General features: G+C 36.0%; 1 protein-coding gene and 1 long non-coding RNA gene across 6 annotated transcripts in view; one reads left to right on the forward strand and one right to left on the reverse strand.

The window, feature by feature from the left end:
* The window catches only part of FILIP1 (filamin A interacting protein 1), a 217642-nt gene that overhangs the window by 185699 nt on the left and 19354 nt on the right, over positions 1-12589 (reverse strand). For 2 of the 5 annotated variants that reach the window (XM_033103050.1, XM_033103046.1), the window contains exon 1: positions 5862-6243. The exons of the other annotated variants lie outside the window; for them this stretch is intronic. The gene's annotated coding sequence lies outside the window, so the exon portion shown is untranslated. Of the gene's footprint in view, positions 1-5861; positions 6244-12589 lie in introns of those variants that run through there. 5 annotated transcript variants of the gene reach the window in all.
* Positions 6349-12589, forward strand: part of LOC117020510 (uncharacterized) — a 38939-nt gene continuing 32698 nt past the window's right edge. Inside the window, exon 1 of the long non-coding RNA XR_004422714.1 lies at positions 6349-6443. This is a non-coding gene — a long non-coding RNA (uncharacterized LOC117020510). The remainder of the gene's footprint in view (positions 6444-12589) is intronic.

Below are 12589 nucleotides of genomic sequence, written 5' to 3' on the forward strand. Positions count from 1 at the left end.
TTATCTTGGTGATGTCAGCAGTCTACTGTTTTCAATCAAATTGTCTCTGGCTTTAAATCTTTAGCAAATCACTTTTTCAAGAATGCATTTGGCTAACTGTGATGTGTCCATTTTATGACTTTTTTACACCTTTTCCTTACAAAGATCCATAGCAGATAATTTTTTCAAAATAACTTGGGAAGATTGTAGTTATAATTATTGCAGGAGGAAAAAAACTGTTTTCAAGTGTAGACATATAAGGTCCTTGGCTAATGAAGCAACAATCATAATTTTTATCTATGTGTTGGTAAAGGAGGGAGGTGACAGCATTTAACCAAGAAAGCAAAAACAGAAAATCCCTGAACCTTCAGGATTCAATTAAAGTCAGATCACTTGAGATAAATTCTGCATTAGCTTTAAAAGTTCTTTCTAGTCTGCCTTTCATAGACCTGAGAAACACATAAATCACCCAATATTATGCACATTGACACTGTTTCCCAAAAAGGAAAAGCAACGCCACCCTTCTTTGACTTTTCAGTGCTGCTGTGGCTTAAATAAAGCTCTCGGGGACTGTGGTGCTGGTTAACGTCATGTTTCTTCATTTCTCTGCTGGGACTTTCTCAAGTTCTGCAATCAGCTGGTTAACAGCCAGCTAGAGCTGCTCAACTCATGTCTGACTGTCCCCATTCTAAGTTCTTGCACCGCTCACTGCATGGTCTTTGAAATTAAACTGCCTCAGCTTCTGCCACAGGGAAAGTTGTATTCTGCCTGCAACCTTTTCCCTTCTCTGAGTAGCTAAAGAATAGGACTATTTAAGGAGAAAGAAGAACATAATGCAATATATTTTCCTAAGGGTCTTATATTTTTGCCTAGAACCTTTATAATGTATTTTGTAAGCCAGAAAAAAAATCATTTCTTATTTTCTTTCTTTCCTTTCCTTTCTTCTTTCCTTCCTTTCCCTTCCTTCCTTTCCCTTCCTTTCTTCCTTCCTTCTTTCCTGCATTCCTTCTATCTTTCTTTCTAGAAGGTTTTCATTAAGGAATGATAATCATAAAACTCATTTGCCTTATCTTTTAGAAACTCATTCTTTCAATTGAGAAAAATAAAGCAAAATGGAGAGGTCTAAATCATAACTATCCTGCATAAGATTCACTAGCACTAAAGCTTCTAAGAAAATTCCCTGCTTATAAGTGTTTCATATAGTTTTGTTAAATTAAATATACAAAACAGTATTCACCCCATAACATACACACACATATTTATGAGATAACACTTTCTTTTTTGTCTTAGAATATACTTTCTTGTTATGTTTAAGAAGCATGAATAGGATTAAGGGCAACGAAGAGCAAGAATTCATTTCCATTTCGTAAGGGTAAAGCCAGCATGAGATGACCTTTTTTGGTCTTTTCATTTTTATCTGATACTAGGTTAGTAAAACAAAAGAAAACATCTAAGGGAAGAAATAAAGAATGATAAATTTAATAATATATCCTTCCATGACCCAGTGTAGTCAGCTATAAAAGAGACACCCAAGCACAATGTATAAACATACTTTATCTCCAACTACGAATATAGAAACCATAGAGTAGTCTATGCTGTGGGTGATTTCTTAGCCTTTTTAGTAATGATTCTATAAGACAGCAGACTGCTGAGTGATAAGGGAGGGTTTGAAACGTAAATTCAATACTAAATTATTGACGGGCATTCCAACTATGTCTGCCTAGAGTACCCAGCAGCAAAGTATGCCCCAAACAGGATTCCAAGTTTAAACAATACATTCTTCTGCATTTTCTATGATCTACGAATTTGAGTTCGCAGACTATCTGTATCTAAGAATTTTATGTGCAAAAAAGATTAAAATAAACAATAACTACATTTAAGGTATGGCAATAAAGCAATAATAAGTTAAATTTATTGAAAAGTCTACCAGACAACTGTAAGTTTTACTAACTCGTTTAATCTTCAAAACGACTCTATGAGGAACATAGTATTATTATCCTCTTACTATTTTCTAGATGAGGAAACTGAGGCACCGAGAGTAATTTGTCCGGGATCACGTTAAGCTGAAATGTGAATCCAGGCTCTCTGGCTTGCCTATGCTATTAGCCTTCTGCCTCCTCCTTCATATCAATGAACAAGTCCTTAAATCTTCAACTCAGATTTAGGAAACAAAATATATTTTATTAGTATATGTTTTATGCTATTGCTATATATATTAAAAATAATTAATGTACAAACAAACTTATGTTTCAGACTTTTAATGTCATTTTTCTAACAAGTTGTTACCAATCTTTTTTCTCTTAAACCTTTCTGCTGAAATAGACCTCAATCTAAGCTTGATGCTGCCCATGATGCTGCTTTACTAAAACCCACATGTTTAGAGAAATAAGATGAGACAATCAGTGAAAATGTGGATGAAATAAACTCTGTAAAATCCTATTTCTTAGTGTACCTGTTTTATGAAGAAATGCTGGTCTTCCGGGGGGGAAAAAAACAATTAACTTTAGTTTGGAATGTGTATTTTACCACAAAGTTTTGCTTCTAAAGAATAAGTGAAAATTATAACCACAGGGAAACCACTGCTAAGTGAATATATTAAACATTTCATAAATTTCATTTGGAAAATCCCATAGTGATTCTTGCTGAATATCCATTTAGAAGAATAATTTTAACTTCCTTGGCCATCTTAAAATATAAAGAGAAGGCTTTTCTTCTGGTGGACACTGAAAAATTTTGCTTCAAAATCATGATTTATATTTTATTTTACACAGTAAAGGTATAAGTTTCATGAGTGACATTTACTGAGAAATGTCTCTTTTTCAAATATCTAGGGAAAAATTTAAAAAGGATCATAACATCATGTTTAAACATTTTAATGTTCAAGGTCAGATTCTAATCCATGATGACTAACAAATAGAAGGAGCCATAATTTAAATGAGTAGTACCAAAGGTAATTATAAATAGAATTTGCTACCAAAAGATGATAAAAGTATATGCATCATAGTATTTAAAGGTCTAGGTGCATACACAAGTAATGCATGTATACTTTATATATCCCCTTTCTATTTTATTCTCAAGAGGTACATCATCTCTATAATCAGATACATAAGCATAGTTACAATGACATGTAATTTTTCTGTATATGGGAAAACTACGAAGAGTTTTCTTAAGAATTTTTTGAAGTAAAAAGCTATTAACCATACTTACAGTTGCTTTTCTTGATTTTTATGCTTATCTATACTTTCTTACATACTCATCGTCAGAAATCTGGAGCCAAAAATTTAATGGAACATCCAAAATTTGCATGGGGCTGAAAAGCTCCAAAGCCAAGTGATCCTTAGGACAATGCTTTGTACCTAATCATCTTCATAAAATTGTTCTGAATTTAAAGAGGCAAACCTTGTTCCAAAGTACCCTAATTCTGACAGAGCACCAAACTGTCTAAACTAAGAAGGAATCACTTCTAATAGGAATGGTCTGGGAAATCATTGTGAAAATAGATGACACTGATCTGAGTTTTAAAAATTGAACAAGGTCTCTACAGAAAAGGAGATAAAAGGTGTTCCAGACATAGGGAACAAAAGGGGCAGAGGTGGAACATTGAAATGTGGACTGACTCTGGGTGGTGAACACACAATGTGATATATAGATGATGTATTACAGAATTGTACTCCTGAAACCTATGTAACTTTACTCACCATTGTCACCCCAATAAACTTTATTTAAAAAAAAAAAGAAGGAAAAAAATGTGTGCTGTGTATGTGTTTGGAGAATGGCCCAAAATATGAAATAATCTGAAGCAAAGGGATGAACACTTGTTGTTGAATAGTGGGAGCTGAGACTGGAAAAAGTTAAGTACGTGCCAGATGATGGAAGATTTTCAAAATACCCAGCCTAGGTGTTTGGCAGCAACTACAAGTCCCAGAAGATAACTGGAGTAGAGAGACAAACATAGCAATGCTTTAGGAAAATTAACCCCATGGTCATGGGCAAAACGGTTTGGATGGCATGAGGGGTAGGAGGGGAGCAGCACTGTTACAAATCCAGACTGAGGGTGAAGGGAATAGCCTTAGTGCAGTGGAAGACATGGCAATAGAATCTAACCACTCTTTTGGCGAAGGGAGAAAGGAGGATTCCAAAATAACAGAAATGTGAACTTGAGTGAACAGGAGAGCAGAACCTGTACGGTTTGTGGAGATTTGGATTGTTCATATACTGGAGGAAAGCACATGGTCTAACCTGAGCTATTTTTGATTCTCAAGGGTAAACTGACAGCCGTAAAGACATTGATACTCAAAAGTTCAATTCATCAGGAAACATAGCTTTCACTCAGGGCCAAATGCTGCACTCGGTTATCTACACACTGCTCCACTAACTCCAAAAGAAATTACATGCCTAGAACTAATGGTCGATTTTGGCCTTACGCATAGATATGTAAGCCAACAATGTGACCCTTCCTAAGATAAAAACAAGAAAAATGTAAAGCATTTAGTTCTGACTATTCAAAACTCGAGAAGATATTTCATCACCGCTAAAGCACCAGGAGTTTCATTCTCTGATACCCAAGGTTACCCGAGTGCATTTTATACTATTACTTGTATACATTCATTATATATAATTAGCTAATCATATAATCAGAATTACGACACATAATACATACTGAAATGTATATACTAGTTCATTTTCCTGAACATATGATACATAAGCTTTAATTAGTTTTTCTTAAAACAGGAATATTTACTGAAAGGGCTGATACATTCTTATTTGTCAACACACAATTTGTTCAAAACTGATTTTGGGTAAATTCTTCCTTTAAGTTGATAAAGTCAAATAATTCCTTTTAAAATCTTCAACTGTATCTTCCTTGATGTTATCCTGAGAGTAGAGTACTCATTCAAATTATCACGTTGATTTCAAGGAACAAACTTTTTATACAAATCCAACCCAACTACAGACACCAGGTGTCAACACTAACTACATCACCAATGTAGTCATAACTTTTGTCAGATTCAATGTGAACTTGATAACTCTAAGCAATTCTGAGAAAAGTACATGGCAATTCATGGAAGGAGAGACAATATAGTAACAGATGAAAGCAGGATTTTCTTCATACTATAGTAAACACACTCATACACACATATATGCAACGTGAGAAAGGATTTTTTCCTAATAAATTCAATGCTAGTTTTAAAAATCAGAATCTGTTTTATCTATATGCAAGCAATTAATTAATTTTTTTTAAAGCGCACAAAACAACCCTCCCCTGAATAGTTTGTATTCAACAACTGCAACGTAGTGATTTACTACCAGGCATACTTTGTGCCTAGTCGGAAGCGTTTGGGGTGACTGTAATGTAACGAGGTCAGAACCAGCACACGGTGTACCAGCGTAATCAGAGAATCAGGCAAAGGGAAAAGCAGATAGCAGCAAGTCAAAAGTACAGCAGTACAAACACCATGCAGGACTTTCCTCCCATTTACCACACAAGCTACTCAGCTAGTTTCAATAAATGGGTTATTTTGCTTCTAGGGAAAATATCCATCCCTTCCATTGGTTAGCCATCCTAACTGTGAAAGGAGCTGTGAAATTGTCCTTTGTCTTATTTGTTACCTGCCAAAGAACTAACTTGGCAGGAATATTTTGATACCTATTAAAATATCATAACAATCTTCGTGTTTAAAACAGAATTGGTATAATTCTGAGAAAGACATGATGTTTCTTTAAAAATAATTCACAATGATTATCATAATTCCTAAGTGTGTTATCACATAATGGAACAGTAAGAATCAAAGGAAACAGACAACACAGAATCCGAGAGAACTCTCTTCTTGTGGAAGCAGAAATTTCTTAAACGAGTAAGTAGGTATGCATTTTAGTCTTACCTGAGGCAGCTCCTTTAACCAAGGTTATGTCCTTTATGGAGGTAGCTTATCCTTTGAAGAACCCAGTGGCTTGTCCCACAGCCCAAGAGAGACTGGAGTCCTGGAAAACTATCCAGCCCAAAAGAATACAGAGGAAAAAGCTTTTCCCACTTTCTTTCCCAGGACTAGCCAATAGCTGAAGTCATGCAGGAAACCGAGTGGAGAGAAGGGGAAAGCAGCTTCTTCTCCCTGAAATCCCGATCAGCAGAAATTGGAGGCTGTTGTGTATCTCCCACCCAGACTTTTGTTTAAAAGTTTTTTCAACTGTTGCTAGGTGTTGTTGGGTTCTGAGATTAGGTTTCTCGTCTTCTGCTCCCTTCACAACACCGTCAGAGCAGTGACTTTGTTGAGGAGCTGGCTTGCGCGTGCTATATTTAACCAGTGTTCTCAGCAAGTCAAGCCTGTCAACAGCTGAGAAGTTTGGAGCCGGCTTTACTCAGTTCCTCGGCAGCTGGGTTATCAGTGAATACAGCTCTGCTCACCCTGGAAAGGACTGCGGGAAAACAGCAGTCCCTTTTAAGGACTTCTGCTCGTTACACAGAGGTAATTATTATTTGAAGGTCTTAAATACGGATTGTAATTTCGGATTCAGGTTTTAAAATCTGAAAAGAAACGGCAGTACCTTGAGCAAAGCATTTTACCACTGCAATATTGTTCTCAATTAGGCTTTCTCAGATAAGTGTTCTTAAATAAAAAGATTTTTAAAAGTGTATCACAACCGTTGAGAAAATGCACACCTAGAGATCATTCCCAGATTTTTATATTGGTGTGTTATATTCATAGCTAGATGCCTTCCTCAGTCATATCACACTTGACCAGCTTATATATCTGAATGTCCTGAAAGTAAGGTTACCATAAAGGAATATCTGTAATACTGTTTTTGAAAGGAGTAAAGTGAAGAAGGAAGATCTTAGCATTCTCGCTCCGGTCATTCATTCAGAGTAAGAAATGGAATCTGCTCCAGGAAAACCAGGACTTGAGACACCTCTGGTTATTGACAGCCTTGCCTCATCATTAACCCTCTAGTCTCCAGAAGCAGAGAAGAGTCATGTCTACCCTAAACTCCAACATGAAGAATGTCTCAATATATTTTATTAGCTTTATTCTAGGTAATAAAATAGTAGGAACCTGGCAAGATTAAGACTCATGAAAAAAATGTGTGTTTAAGTAACTCGTTCTTAGAACTGTCTTACTAATTTTTTATTGAAATTAGCAGTAAGGGAAACTGAGAGAGATCCTTTTAGCCACAGGTAAAGTAGGAAGGAAGACACACACACACACACACACACACACACACACATCAATATTAAAATCCTAGAATATTGACCTAACAAAAATCTCCTCGATGCCATTATAAAGTGATCCCCCTCCCTGAAGTTAATTTATCAGTTTAAAGGTAACTCTTTTTGACATGCAAACTGAAGTCAGACCAAGAAGACATTTAAGGGCATGGATTTAATATTTTAAGTGTTGAATACTTACCATAAGTGGTTTATGTGCTGGATAACCCTAATGTCTCTGGGCAAGACTACTACTTTTCACAAGGTGTGTACGTGTGCACACATGTGAGCATACGTGTCCTTTTGAAAGAAATGACCCTCACCTACAAGGTTAGCTGACCCCACACACCTCAACACGTCAGAAAATATCTCAGTTCTTCCTATCCCAGCCACCACAATAACATTCACTTCCCCCTTTAATTTACTTGCTACTGTTCACATTTATAAAATTGCATTTGTTCAGATTCCTAGAATTTCTGGATCTGGGCCAACACTGATTAAAAAAAAAAAGACTTGCATTATGATGAAAGCCTTCTTATGTGAAATTAACTGACTCTTCTAGAACACTAATGGATCTTTTAGAAACAATCTATTCACAGTTCCTAAAAGGTGGGTTCTGATAGGAGGTGGAAGTGTATGACTAGACTATGAGATAGTTCAGAATCACCAGGAGAACTTTTTTAAAAAATTATAAAGGTGTGGCGTCCAGAGAAATTATTGTTTGAAAAATGCTCACACCTCACACACATATCCCACATGCAGCAACAGTCCCAGGTTGAAAACCACTATACTAAAAAGGACTCCAGGAATGCATCACTTCACCCCTACTCAGAGTTCACTTTATAGATGTCTCCAATCCGAAATGAAGTTGAGCACCTTGTCACCGAAGTCAGGATAACTGAGGGGAAATATCCCGCTTTGCCTAAATAAGTCAATCGAGAGGGTGACAGTTATTTTTTCCCTGACTATCCAGACAATTAAGAGTTTTCAGTGTTTTTTTTTTCTCTTTAATGAAAACCTAGTCATTCCCCACCCCCTTCCCATTGTTTTCTTTTATCCTTGGATTAGCTCTCCATTGTTACTATTAGTTTACTTCAAACAATGTGGTGACAAACAATAGCATACAGGATACTTCGTATAATTTAGTCTATTGCTACCTTCAGATTATGTTCTTTAATTATACTAGCCATATGTGCATGTCTGACTCAGTAGCACACAATACTCTGTCTTTTTTCATGCTCTCCATCTCTTCCTGCCTCGTCCCCTACACACACACACACACACACACACACACACACACATGCATTCCCTATCTCTCTCTGTAAAGTGAATTTATTCTGAAGGCTTTCCCCACAGGAATGATTATTCAGACAAAAGCATTTCCTACGTAATCCACAGAGGAAGTAGTACCATTAAGAACTTCTAGAAATTTCTGTTTTGTATACAGTCAACAGGAATTGCTTTTTTAACACATATTGTTAATATATTACTGTTCAGCTGCATCTTTTTCCCACAGTCTTAAGTGTAAGCATTCTGAGAACCTCTGGTAACCTTACAGCTAAAGCTGAATTTCCCAACTTCAAGAATTAGTCATGATGAAACTTTTTAATAAGTAGATTAATGTTATGTCAGTGAGAACAAAGCAAATGAATTAAATGAGAGTTGGCACATTATCTCTACATCCATTTCTGAAGCCAAATTTTACCACGTTGTTTATTTAAAGAGGTATGGAGATTTTGAAAGTAAAAAATTAATAAGTTATTTAATACACCAATGAAGAGAAAAATAGACATTTGCTTCAAAATGATGTTCAGAGGAGGGGAGATCATGAGAGGAGTTTCCAAATAAAAATGCCCTCTTATTGCTTATTGCCTGACTCTGAGACTTAAATATAAGCTCCCGAGTAGCAGAGAATGTTTCCTATTTGTTCCTTCCTGATTATTCAAGTACCGTAGTAAGTGTTCAATAAATAGGAAGGATTGAATAAGCAAATGAACATGTAAAAGATTAAAGAAAAGATGAAGAAAACTTTAGAGTATATTATCTATAAACTTACAGAAAATGCATTTAGGCTCTCTAGACAGAGTTGGGTCATTATTGGCTGCGTACTAAAAGTCGTAGAAGGAAACTCGTAGATTGTGAATTAATTTGAATTTTGTTAAAATTTCTAAGGAAAGTAATAGATTTCAGGATAATAATAAAAACACCTACCAACACTAACTATACGTCCAACAGAGTTCTAAGGGCTTAATACATACTAATCCACTTAATTTTCACCATAACCCAGTCAGGTAGGTATTATTATTATTTCCCATTTTACAGGTAAGAAAACTGAGGCATAGAGATATTAAGTAACTTGACCAAGGTCATATGCTAGTAAGTAGCAGAACCAGACTTTGAACTAAGGAGTCTGGTTCCAAAATTTTATGTTCTTAACCACTTAACTGCCTCTTACATGTAATAGTCACAGTAGCCTGTTCTTAACAATCACTGAGAATCAAAACAGCGACTTTGCTATATCTGAAAATATATGCTTCTAACCAAAAAATAAATTAAGAATCCACAACTTCGAGGCAAATAGGAAAAAAAAGTGGTATAATTTCTTGATCAGCATAGTAAAATAAAAGTTCATTGGAACTGAAGTCTTGTTGAATACCAGAGAAGAGAAAATTGGACAAAAAAGAACATAATTGCTTTGAGAAAAAAAGTCTCTTTTTAAAGGATATGAGCTATTCAGTATTCTCTCTAAAACAAACAATGCACGGTGATTTATGACGAATGAGTTCACTGCTTAGTGATATTCTAAAATTACATTCTAAAAATATAATTTTGGTCCATGATTTGATAAGCAATTTTAAAATGTTTATGAGCTGTGCATTCACAATCAAAATTTGTCAAAGATGTAACCAACAACAGAGAAAAACACAAAACAATGGGGGTGGCGAGAATCAATATACATTAACTAATTCTTTGGTGTCAAATAATATTGTGCTACCCTTACCATGTTCAGCCTTTACAATTTGAAAATACTTGCATTTTCTATTAATCTAGCTATGCATCTAATTATATTTTTAAATTTTATTTTTCAATTACAGTTGACATACAATATTAGTTTCAGATGTACAACACAGTGATTAAACATCTACAGAACCCACAAAGTGATCACCCCAATAAATCCAGTACCCCTTGGCCACCACACATTGTCATCACAATATTATTGACTATACTGCCTATCCTATACCCACATTCCCATGACTGTTTTGTAACAAGCAATTTGTACTTCTTAATCCCATCCCCTTTTTCACCCATTCCCAATCTTTCTTGTTACTACTATTCAGAATTTCAATGAATTTGCCTCAAGATAATGAAATAATTAAACAAACACAGCTGAATTTTGTCTGGCGTGGGTCTGGCATTCAGTTTCGTTAATTGAATTCCTCTTAATATTTGCTCACAAGAAAAACAAAAAGGTCATCTTTGCATTATTCTTCAAAATGAACTATAGTTGTTTTACTTTGCATGCTTTTTCTACTCTTTTATCCTTATAAATGTCTTAATTCTCCACAACATTACATCATTGCATTTGCTTCTGTAACTTTCTCCTGTGACATTTTCCCTCTGAGCCATAGATTGTATTTGGGTTCTGCCTAGAAATGTTGCATGGTGCCAGGAAGAAATATTTTCACCATTAGGGTTTACCTGAAGAAATGTTCCAGCCATTGTGCTGCTGTTGACTTTAAGCTACAGGGAAGAGAAATACACTTTTTGCATTTCCTTAGCTATATCTGGAATGTTACATCACTATCCGAAAATGTCTTATGGTAGAAAGAGCCCTTTGCTCTGACCTCAACTAGTGAGATTTTTTTTTTTTTATGATTTAATCCTTCTGAGACTATTTCCTCAATTGTAAACTGGAGATAAAGGGTACACCACTCTGTACCCTCCAACACCACCTCTATCATAACCACCACCATCACCACTACCACCTCTACCACCGCCACCGCCACCACCACCACCACCACCACCTCCACTACCACCACCACCTCCACTACCACCACCTTCACCATCACCTCCACCACTGCCACCATCACCACTGCCACCACAGTTGTTAGTCACAGTACATAAGATGATGGGGAGCCAGTGCCCTAAGAATGTGAGTGGAGTGTGAAAAGGAAGAGAAGGCAATTGCACTATTGGGGCTCACTACCATCAATTTTCATTATTTCAAATAATTTTCACTGCCTAAAATTATTTTTGTTACCTAAAATGTGTTAGTTGTTGTAAGCTTTGTTTCTAACAAAACATAATTTATTATTTAGATTGTTATACATAATTCTAAGCTGTTGAAAATACTGTAAAATATGTAAAAATAGGAAAGCAGGAATGTTTCTTTTCAACATTAATTAAATTAGTTTGTAACCTTGCTAAAGGAAAAACAAATGTTACAGTTTCAAGGCCAAATTTTGCTCATTTATGCCAACAAATAATATTCTAATCTTCTGTGTCTGCGTGTGCTTCGAAAATATGTCATCTGTAAAGCAAGTGCATTAGAATGTAAATTTGACCAACAGTATTTGTCAGAAAATGAACACATGCATTATGGAAGCAGTGTACTTAAGCTACACACCAAAACTATAAACGTCCAGATGTTTTCAGATTATAAATAAGTAGATGAGAATGAGAGGACAGGCTTTGAGGAGGGAGTTGACAATGAGTGGTGACAGGAGTAACAAACAAGAGGATGATCCAACACCAGACCAGTTTCCTCAAGAAAACATGAATTCTATGTTTGCTTTTGTAGGAGTCAATCAAAATTTGCTATAGAATTTATGTAATAAACAAATGGGGAGTCTTTGTGTAAGGCACTCTAAAGCGGTGGTTTTCAACTGAGAGCATTTTTGTCCCCCATGGGACATTTAACATTGTCTGGAGACATTTTTGTCACAACCAAGGATTGTTACAGGCATCCAATGGGTAGAGGCCAGGGATGCTATTAAATATCCTATAATGCACAGAACAACTGCTCAAAACAAAGAACATCCGGCCAAAATGTCAATAGTGCCAAAGTTGAAAAACCCTTATGCACTAGAGCAGGGGTGTCCAAACTGCGGCCCACGGGCCAACTGCGGCCCCTGATCCACTGTTAATTGGCCCGCAGCAAATTCCAAAAATAAGTTTAGTTTACCTAAATAAACCAGGTGAGGCAATACGTACTTCACCTCGAGTGAGTGGCCCGGCTGTTTGTGTATTTTACCGCATATGGCCCTTGGTGAAAACCGTTGAAAACAAGTTTGGACACTCCTGCACTAGAGGATTAAAAGACGGTAATACACATAAGAACAACCCTCAAGAGTATAGAGTCTGGCAATGAAGATGAGGCAGATACACAACAAAATGGGCAAAGCAAGA

The sequence above is a fragment of the Rhinolophus ferrumequinum genome, chromosome 3 (assembly GCF_004115265.2).
Source record: "Rhinolophus ferrumequinum isolate MPI-CBG mRhiFer1 chromosome 3, mRhiFer1_v1.p, whole genome shotgun sequence".
Lineage (NCBI taxonomy): Eukaryota > Metazoa > Chordata > Mammalia > Chiroptera > Rhinolophidae > Rhinolophus > Rhinolophus ferrumequinum.